The 10,433-nt window shown below is 45.1% G+C and overlaps 1 pseudogene; it reads left to right on the top strand.

The window, feature by feature from the left end:
• Positions 1 to 7,508: 7,508 nt before the first annotated feature.
• LOC101606496 lies at positions 7,509 to 7,772 on the top strand (annotated as a pseudogene).
• Positions 7,773 to 10,433: the final 2,661 nt, after the last annotated feature.

Here is a 10,433-nt window from a genome sequence, read left to right as displayed (position 1 = left end):
GAGTCCATTTGCAGTGGGTTATAAGAAAAGTGTAAAAGAAGAGAACACTGGACTTGATGTGAAGAGCAAAAGAGAACACTGGACTTACTGTCAACAGGCAGACTGTTTATTGAGAGAAGCAGCAAGGGGCAGCAGCCTTCCCGCAGGGTGAAGGCTTGAAGCACTGGGCCAGGCTGGGGTGCAAGCTTATGAGGAGGATCCTAAGGAAAACAGACTGAACCAGCTGCAGGTCCAAGGAAGTAGAAAGGAACTATAGGTACTTCTGTCTTTACTCAGAATAACCTCTAGAGAGGATATTACATCAGCCGGTTTCTGCTCCCTCAAGGTTTTCTGAGCTAAGGAAAGTTGATCAATGGGAAGTAGACAAGCCTGTCAAGGCCACATGTATCTGAGGCTTCTTTATTGCCTGCTGGTCTTAGGGATAGTTGTTACCTCTACTTTTCAAAGAAAGCCTTCATGGATGGAGGCAAATAAAAAAAATTATTAAAAATGAAAAAATAGGGCTGAAGAGATGGCTTAGCCATCAAGGTTGCCTGTGAAGGTTAAGTACCCAGGTTTGATTCTCTAGGTCCCATGTAAGGCAGATGCACAAGGTGGCACATATGTCTGGAGTTCATTTGCAGTGGCTACAGGCCTTGGTGCACCTATTTTGTCTCCTACCCCCCCCCTTCAAGTAAAAAATTCTTGGGCTGGAGAGATGGCTTAGAGGTTAAGGGCTTGCCTGTGAAGCCCAAGAACTCTGATTCGAGGCTGTATTCCCCAGGACCCACGTTAGCCAGATGCACAAGGGGAAGAACGCGTCCGGAGTTCGTTTGCAGGGGCTGGAGACCCTGGTGCGCCCATTCTCTCTCTCTGCCTTTCTTTCTCTGTCTGTTGCTCTCAAATAAATAAATCAATAAAGTAAACCAAAAAAATTCTTAAAAAATTATAAAGAGGGCTGGAAGAGATGGTTTAGCAGTTAAGCGCTTGCCTGTGAAGCCTAAGGACCTGGGTTCAAGGCTCCACACCCCAGGAGCCACATTAGCCAGATGCACAAGGGGGTGGATGCGTTTGGAGTTCGTTTGCACTGGCTTGAAGCCCCGGCGTGCCCATTTTCTCTCTCTCACTCTGTCTCTGCCTCTTTCTCTGTCGCTCTCAAATAATAAATAAAAATTGTCCCGACCCGCGGGACCTCGTTATTCGTGGGGGCGAGGGGGACCCTAACCTGAAATAAGATGGGCGAGAGATAGGAAGAGACTCAAGCAAATGTACACTTGTCAAGAGTCCAATTTTATTGAGCCACAGCGGCCTTTTTAAGGGTTAGGGTTAGGGTCTTGGGTGAGGGGGGGGCTGGAGGAGGCAGGTGGTGGAAGGTTATAGAATCTTCTTGGCCTTTGGCCTAGGACAGTTTGCAGTTATTCCAAGAATTCACGGTATAGTTCTCACGTCTCTGCAGTCGCCAGGCAGGATGTTAATTAGTTAGGTGTGGCAGGGTGAGGGGATGGAATCAGTTAGGTATGGCAGGGTGGGGGGGATGAGGAAAGGTCAGAAGTTGCTCAGGGCAGAAATTGCTCAGGACAGAGGTTAGTTATCTCAGGGCAAAGGTCTGTTCAGGGCTCATCTCGTCTCCAACAAAAAATAAACAAAAAAATTATAAAGAGGGCTGGAGAAATGGCTTAGCGGTTAAGTGCTTGCCTGTGAAGGCTAAGGACTCCAGTTCGAGGCTCAATTCCCCAGGACCCACGTTAGCCAGATGCACAAGGGGGCGCACCTGTCTGGAGTTCACTTGCAGTGGCTGGAGGCCCCACTGTGCCAAGTCCTTCTCTCTCTCTATTTGCCTCTTGTCTGTCGCTCTCAAATAAATAAATAAAAATAAGGCCGGGCGTGGTGGTGCACGCCTTTAATCCCAGCACTCGGGAGGTAGAGGTAGGAGGATTGCCATGAGTTCAAGGCCACCCTGAGATGACAGTGTTAATTCCAGGTCAGCCTCGACAGAGTGAGACCCTATCTCGACAAACCAAAAAAAAAAAAAATAAATAAATAAATAATAAATAAATAAAATAAATAAATAAAAATAAAAAAAATTATAAAGAAACGATAAAGAGCCCGGCATGGTAGCACACATCTTTAATCCCAGTTTTGGGGAGGCAGAGATAGGAGAAGTGCTGTGAGTTTGAGGCCACCATGAGACGACATAGTGAATTCCAAGTCAGCCTGGGCTAGAAAGAGACCCTACCCCCCCAAAAAAAATCTTTTTTAAAATTTTGGTTTGTGAAGGTGTCATGAGCATGTAAGGACAGGCTTGCCTGTCCAGAGTAGATAAGTTAGAAATTAAGAGTGACGATTTGCAGTGACGTAATGATAGATAAACAGACGTGTGCATTAAGATTGATAAGTCTTAAAGTGTATAAAAAGAGACCCGAAGAACAGAAAGCGTCTCTCTCTCTCTCTCGCCATGATGACTGACTGAGACACGCAGCTCATTAGTCCGAGACTGAGAACAACATCAGCGAGCCAATCCGGAACGCTCACCAACGCAAACTCCAGATCGTCAGTAAGTCAATCCAAAGACTTACGCCGGCGGATCAAGACCGCAGCCGATCCGGTCACTGGAGGCATCGCTACGGTGAAATCGAAAGTGAACGTCGCAGCTTGAACCTTGCTCGGGATCAGGTCGTATGATGTTAGACCTAATCAAGATATTGTTATGTTAGGATGAGTATTTGGATTTATGTGTTTTTGGCTTTAGTTGCCTTTTGCATGATATGGTCTTGCTTGTGTGTTATAACAACATCAGTAAACTCTCTTGCAAACTTACCAGCGTCTCTTGTGCCTTCATCTGCGGAATCCTCTCTGTGTAGTGATAATCTAGAGAGTGCTCACGACAGAAGGTAAGATCTCTCACTCTAGCCCAGGCTGACCTGGAATTCACTATGTAGTCCCAAGATGGCCTTGAACGCATGGTGATCCTCCTACTTCCGTCTCCTGAGTGCAGGGATTACACCATGTGCCACCACGCCCGAGTTAAAAACAACAAAAAAATTCTTGCTAGAGGTATAAGAGGGGTGAACCATGGCCACACCCATTAAAATAGTAATAGAAAATATTTTGGAAAGATTTTTATGGCTGGCAAGAAAGGATTTGCCTGGAGGGGTATAAGAAAGGATGACCATAAGTGTTATCAAGATACCTCCCTCCAGGCGTGGTGGCACATGACTTTAATCCCTGCACTTGGGAAGCTGAGGTAGAAGGATTGCCATGAGTTAGAGGCCACCCTGAAACTACATAGTAAATTTCAGCTCAGCCTAGGCTAGAGTGAGACCCTACCTCAAACAAAACAATAAAATAAAGATACCTCCCATGAGGAAAAAAAAATTTTTTTCCCCTGCTAGTCTTTCTGTATTTTGGTTTCTTAAGAATTAACATAGGCATTACAGTATAGCAAAGGGAAATAATCTGGTTTCTGGTACTTTTAACCCAAAGGCAGACTGGGAAGTGGATGTGTCCCTGAGTAGGCCTGTTTCATTTTGGAACTTATTCAATGTAGGTTTGAGGAAAATCTAAAATTCATGAACAGAATTAGAAATGAACAAGGAAAGCAAATAGCACTAGGGGGTACAGCTCAGTGGTGTGTGCAAGGTCTTGAGAAAAGGCCAAAAAAGGAAGACTATTATATGCCCGTTGATGCCCTGAATCCCATGAGGAAAACTTTTAATAGCATGAGCTATGAGTTAGGGGTCTATAGATTCACTTATCTTAATCTTACCCGTAGGGTCCTATCAAAAGAGAAACTATAGGGCTGGAGAGATGGCTTAGTGGTTAACACACTTGCCTACAAAGCCAAAGGACCCAGGTTCAATTTCCCAGTACCCACATAAGCCAAATGCACACAGTGGTACATGCGTCTGGAGTTTGTTTCCAGTGGCTAGAGTCCCTGGTGTCTCCTCTCTCTCTCTCTCTCTCTCATAAATAAAGAAAATATTTTTAAAAATTGTTTAAAAGAGAAGTATAAATCTTCAATCAGTTTACTGTTCCAGTAGGACTCTCCGGTTTCTCATTTTGTGTGCTTTCTAGAAAATAAGATTTCAATTTAGACAGGCAAACCCAGCAAGTGATTCCCTAGAGTTTGATAGCCATTCAAGGACTGCCTCTTTTATATTTATATTTTTATTTGCAAACACAAAGAGAGAGAGAATGCTGACTTCATGTGGGTACTGGGGAATCAAACAGGTTATCAGGTTTTACAAGTAAGCATCTTTAACTATTGAGCCATCTCTCCAGACCATACTGCCCATTTTATTTTATTTTTTGGGTTTTTTTAAATTTTTATTAGCATTTTCCATTATTATAAAAAAATATCCCATGGTAATTCCCTCCCTCTCCCACACTCCACACTTTCCCCTTTGAAATTCCATTCTCCATCATATCATACTGCCCATTTTAAACTGGACATCTGAATGCCTCTTTATGTCTTTGGGATCATCAATTTCTCTGGCTGATTGGATCTGATGGAATTATTGTATTTTTTGTTGTTAAAATTTACTGTTAAATGCTATGCCCAAATAATTATCTGTAAGAGTTGAACCTCTGTTGTCAGCTTGAACAGATCAGGAATCAAGTGATATGCTTCTTGGGGAGGTCTATGAGAGCATTTCCAGGAAGGATGATGCAGGAAGACATTCCCACACAGTGGGTGGCCCTTCCTGTGGTGGGCTATACCTAAAGAAAGTCAAAGGACACACTGGTCCTGCTACATCATTCAGCTTTTACATGGATTCAAGGGACTCAGGTACTCATGCCTATAAGGTTCATGAGTGACCAAGACCATGGAGACCACTCTGAGGCAAAGATGGAAGCTTTTGTTCCAGAAAAACATGAGCTGCCAAGACTGACTCTTAATAGCAGAGCAGTCAATTTGGGATTACAGATAGTGGGCTATATAGAGCTCTTCAGTTGGTGACAGGTGCAGAAGGGGGAAGCAAAAAAAAAAAAAAAAAAAAAAGCTGGGCGTCAGGTGGCTCATTCCTTTAATACCAGCAGTCAGGAGGCAGAGGTAGGAGGATCAATGAGTTCGAGGCCACCCTGAGACTCCATAGTGAATTCCAGGTCAGCCTGGGCTAGAGTGAGACCCTACCTCAAAAACAAAAACAAAAGCAAACAAACAAAAAAGGTTTCCTGGGCTGGAGAGATGGCTTAGCGGTTAAGCGCTTGCCTATGAAGCCTAAGGACCCCGGTTCGAGGCTCGATTCCCCAGGACCCACGTTAGCAGATGCACAAAGGGGCACACGCATCTGGAGTTCATTTGCAATTGTTGGAAGCCCTGGTGTGCCCATTCTCTCTCTATCTGCCTCTTTCTCCCTCTCTCTCTGTCACTCTCAATTAAATAAATAAAAATTAACAAAAAATAGTTCTTTTAAAAAAAGGTTTCTTTTTTTATTTTTTTGTTTATTTTTATTTATTTATTTGAGAGTGACAGACAGAGAGAGAAAGAGACAGAGAGTGAGAGAGAGAGAGCATGGGCATGCCAGGCCTTCCAGCCACTGCAAATGAACTCCAGACACGTGCGCCCCCTTGTGTGTCTGGCTAATGAGGGTCCTGGGGAACCGAGCCTCAAACCCTGGTCCTTAGGCTTCACAGGCAAGCGCTTAACCGCTAAGTCATCTCTCCATCCCCCAAAAAAGTTTTCTTTAGAGCAGATCTAAGATAGCTAGGGTGTAACACCAGAACAGTAACCCGGTGACCTGAGAGATAAGGGGCAGGAAAGCTAGATGGGGTGGGGGAATTGTTAGGCAAGGAAGGGATAATGGCTGGGTGGTTCCTTGAGGAATGTTGATGACCCACTTCCTTATGTCTCTGTTGCCCTCCTGCTGTCCTCAGTGACCCCATTTTGTCCTGACCTAACTATGCTTATTGTGGCAAATGCTATATTCAATGAACCATCTCCCGCCCCCCTCCAAAAAAGAAAAAAAAAACACAGACAAGTTTTTGGAAGGTTTCCCCCCCCAAAAAAACACAGTCCCACTCTAGCACAGGCTGACCTGGAACTGGCCTCACAGAGATCTGGACTCACAAAGATCCTAATCCTCCGACCTCTGCTTCCCTATTGTGGGAATTCCTGGACAGAGTGAGACTCAGGACCAGTCAGACAGAGGAGGGAACCATTCAGACAGAGGAGGGAAAGCTTTATTCCTGCTAGCAGGCTGACACCCAAATCTCTTAGGCATGAGGCTTAGGCATGAGGGGGTCTTTCATACTTTTTTTTTTTTTTTTTTTTTTTGTCTATAGCAGAAGCAAGCAAAAACTACAGAAACATATTTGGCTTTAAGCAGCTGTACAGTTTTACCTTAAAGAGTCACAAATTTATTTTTTTTGTTTTTGCTGTTTGTTCCAGTAAGCTCAAGTTTATCAGTATCTTGCAGGTAGGTGGGGGCTTATCTCTGTTCTCTGGTTTGTCCCTGTTCAGGTTTAACCCATTCAGGTTCCCTTTAAGATAGCTATTTTCTACTAAGATATCTCCTCTTTATCTTCATATAGGTGTCCCCTATAAACTTAGGGGGTCTGAATGCTGGTTCCCAGCTGATGGAGATTTGGGAACTAACACCTCCTAGAGGCAGCGTATTGTTGGGGGCAGGCTTATGGGTGCTATAGCCAGCTTCCTCTTGCCAGTGCTTGGCACACTCTACTGTCATTGTTGTCCATCTGATGATGGCCAGTAGGTGATGTCCATCCTCTGCTCATGCTATCATTTTCCCTGCCATCGTGGAGCTTCCCTTTGAGTCTGTAAGCTAAAATAAACTCCCTTTTTTTCCTTTAAAAGCTGCTCTTGGTTGGGTGATTACTGCCAGCATGTGAACCTGACTGAAACATCCCTTATGGATCTTCTAATGGAATCCTGTGATTCTGGCAGATGACTTGTAATCTTACTGCTTGAATTTGATTCCTGATGAACTGAATCAGAATGTTAATCAGGCAGAGGCAAAACAGTAGAACCAAAAGAACCATAACCAAGGGCACAGGTAGTGATGCCAGCCAAGGGCCCCAGCAGCACCAGGTGTTCTGCCAGTTAAGACATTTCAGCTCTTGCTGCATCTTAATCCTTTCTAAGAGTTATCTGGCATTTTCCCTTACTCCCCCCAACTGATTTGCATAAAACAACACTCCTCTCCCAAGAAACACAGATACCCCCTTTTTCTGTGATCATCAGGTCTAGCCCCCTGTGGTTCTGCAGCACAACTGAGGCTAAGGAATCTATCTGTTTTTTTCAGAATAACTATACTTTCCTGGACTAAACTGAGATTGTCTTTAATTAAGATAGTTGACTGTGCTGTACCTGTTGGAGTCCTCTTGTGGGTGCCCCAGCATCCAGTGTCCCTGTTAAGGCCATACCCAGGTGGATAGGGAGGAGGACTGGTCTCCTCTTCTGCCTGGAATAGCTAGACAGTTACTAGGAGGACTCTTCTCCTGGGAGTATATCTAAGCTGGGGGTCAAGGTGACTAGTGGGAGGCAGGTCAGAGCCACTGCTATCACCATGACCCATGGTAACCAGAGTGAGCCCCCCACCAGAAAAACATGAAAAAGCATCTCTGTTAAGGGTAAAGGCCGAGATGATGGGCTTTCTGCTGCCGCCTGCAAGCAGAGGGATTCAGAGATCATGCAGCAGAAGCAAAACAAGGCAAATGAGGGCTGGAGAGATCGCTTAGCTGTTAAGTGCTGTCACTCTCAAATAAATAAATAAAAATGAACAAAATTTAAAAAAAAAAAGGCAAATGAGAAGAAGGAGGAAGCCAAGTAGGTTGGTGGTTCGTGTCCAATCCTCTTGCCCTTCGCCTGTATGCCTGGAGTCAGTACCACCGTGCTTGCATTTCCTCCTGTAATGCTAACAGTTTCCAACACCAATGGCATTCCCTGAGTCTGCAGCTGGTCCCTTTTGTGCTTCCTTCCCTCAGGTAGCCTCTTTCTCCCAGGCCACTCCTGGTGATGAGGGACTTACCCTTCCCAGTGTTTTTGTTTGTTTGTTTTCCAACGTAAGGGTCTCACTCTAGCCCAGGATGACCTGGAATTCACTTTGTATTCTCAGGGTGGCATCAAACTCACACCTCTTACCTCTGCCTCTGAGTGCTGGGATTAAAGGCATGTACCACCATGCCCAACTCCTTCTCAGTGGTTTTTATTCCTGTGGGGCGTACCCCAAAGTATTAAAAGTAGCTTTGTAATTCCAAAAACAAAAAGAAGAGGAAGACAATGATTAGTGTACAATCATCCCCTGGGTAGCAGATGTAGGTACTGTGAGGTTTGGGAGTGACCAATACCACCATACAAACCATTCTGAGGCAAAGATGAAAGCTCTTTCTTTCTTTCTCTTCTCTTCTCTTCTCTTCTCTTCTCTTCTCTTCTCTTCTCTTCTCTTCTCTTCTCTTCTCTTCTCTTCTCTCTCTCTCTCTCTCTCTCTCTTTTTTGGTTTTTTGATGTAGGGTCTCACTCTGGCCCAGGCTGACTTGAAATTCACTATGTAGTCTCAGGGTGCCCTCGAACTCACGGTGAGCCTACTTCTGCCTTCCGAGTGCTAGGATTAAAGGTTTGCACCACCACACCTGGCTTCAAAGATGAAAGCTTTTATTCACAAAAAGCACAAGCTGCCCAGGCTGACTCACAAGAGAGGAGCACAGCCAATCTGAGTTTTTAGGTAGTGGACTTTATAGGGGTTTTTCAGTTGGGGGACAGTGAGGAAGAAAAAAAAAACCTCATTTGTTAGGTTGAAAAGAAAAGTTCCTTTAGGGAAGATCATTATATTAACCATTTAAAATAGCTAGGATGTGACACCAGAACACTGACAGGTGACTTAGGAGATAAGGGGGCAGGAAACCATGACCTGGGGCATTGTTAGGCAAGGAGGGGATAATGACTGGATGGTTTCTTGAAGAATGTGAGCGGTCCATTTCCCCATGCCGCTGTCACCATTATGCTGACCATGGTAACTTCATTTTGGGAGCCTGATCTCAACTTAACAGGCACCATCCTGACAGGCAAAATAGGTGCCATCTGGTGCTCTTGTCTTAGGAGCTAGGCTGCTGCAGTTTTCTGCTTCTCCTATACAGTTTGCTTCTCCCAGTGTTCGTACTAAGAGTCCTGCCACACAGTTAGTATTTTGGGTGGTTAGATTGTCTTGGGTCATATTAAACAGGGTTAGGTTGGTAATTCCTACTCCAGTGTAGGTCATCTGGCTAAGTCTCAAGCAGATCCAGCAGTCTTTCCTGAAGTCCAGGTCTGCTTGCCTTATTAGCTCATGGCGATGGTGAGTGCTTGCCAGTTGAAGCATTGTATTTTTTTGTTTGTTTGTTTGTTTTTGTTTTACGAGGTAAGAGTTTCACACTAGCTGTGATAGTTAAGGTGTTGTCAACTTGATCTGTTTAGTAATCCACAGGCTGCTTCTAGGAAGGATCAACTAAGGGAGGAGGTCTTTCTCCCAGGGTGAGCCCTTCCCCCAGAGTGGGCGGTCCCGCTCAGAGAGGGACTTGATATAAGGAAGCTCTGGGTAGAAGAGTTCCCTTTTTTCCTTCCTTCCTTCCACTTGGCTGCCGGAGCTGCTCCCTACCTTCTAGCGTGGATTGAAGACCAGTGCGGACTAAAGACCAACATCAACTGAAGACCCACGTGGATCAAAACCCAGCGGCTCCTCAGGAAGCCTCCAGGCTTTCCGGCTCCTCAGGAGGCCTCCAGGTTTTCCGGCACCATCTGCAGTGCCGGTCGGGACTGCTGAGGCATCTGGCCACGTGGACTGAGCAGCTACCAGGTTCGGTGATTCTTAGGCCTGCAACTGCTATTGGACTACTGTAAGCTAATCCAATAAATTCCCTTTATAAAATAATTCATTCTAGTAATTCTGTTCCTCTAGAGAACCCTGACTAATACACTAGCCCAGGCAGACCTGGAATTCACTATGTAGTTCCAGGGTGGCCTTGAACTCATGGTGATCCTCCTACCTCTGCCTCCCAAGTGCTGGGAGGATTAGCATTGTCCTCAGGGGTTTCTAGGTTTGGGTTTGGCTCAGGTGCCTAGGGATCCAGCCTGTTGATCCTGCTTATGGGCAGTGACACAATGACAGTCTAAAGACTAGCCTGAGGGTGCCCAGTGAGTTAGCTCCCTAACAGTGGTTTTTGGTACACCAACCCATCCCAAAGTTTTTTTTTTTTTTTTTTTTTTTGGCATTTAAAAATACTTTTATTTGAGAAAGAGAGAGAGAGGAGGGGCAAGCATGGGTGCACCAGGGCCTTTTGCTTCTACAAATGAACTCGAGATTCATGTGCCATTTTATGCATCATGCTTTCCATGGGTACTGGAGGATTGAGTCCAGGCCAGCATGCCATTTCCCCAGCCTCCATGCCTGTCATTTAAACACGAGGACTAGGAATTGATGTTAGGTCCTTGTGGTGGTTTGGTTCAGGTGTCCCCCATA

This window comes from Jaculus jaculus, chromosome 7 (genome assembly GCF_020740685.1).
Source record: "Jaculus jaculus isolate mJacJac1 chromosome 7, mJacJac1.mat.Y.cur, whole genome shotgun sequence".
Classification (NCBI taxonomy): domain Eukaryota; kingdom Metazoa; phylum Chordata; class Mammalia; order Rodentia; family Dipodidae; genus Jaculus; species Jaculus jaculus.
This window is presented reverse-complemented; position numbering and strand designations above follow the sequence as displayed.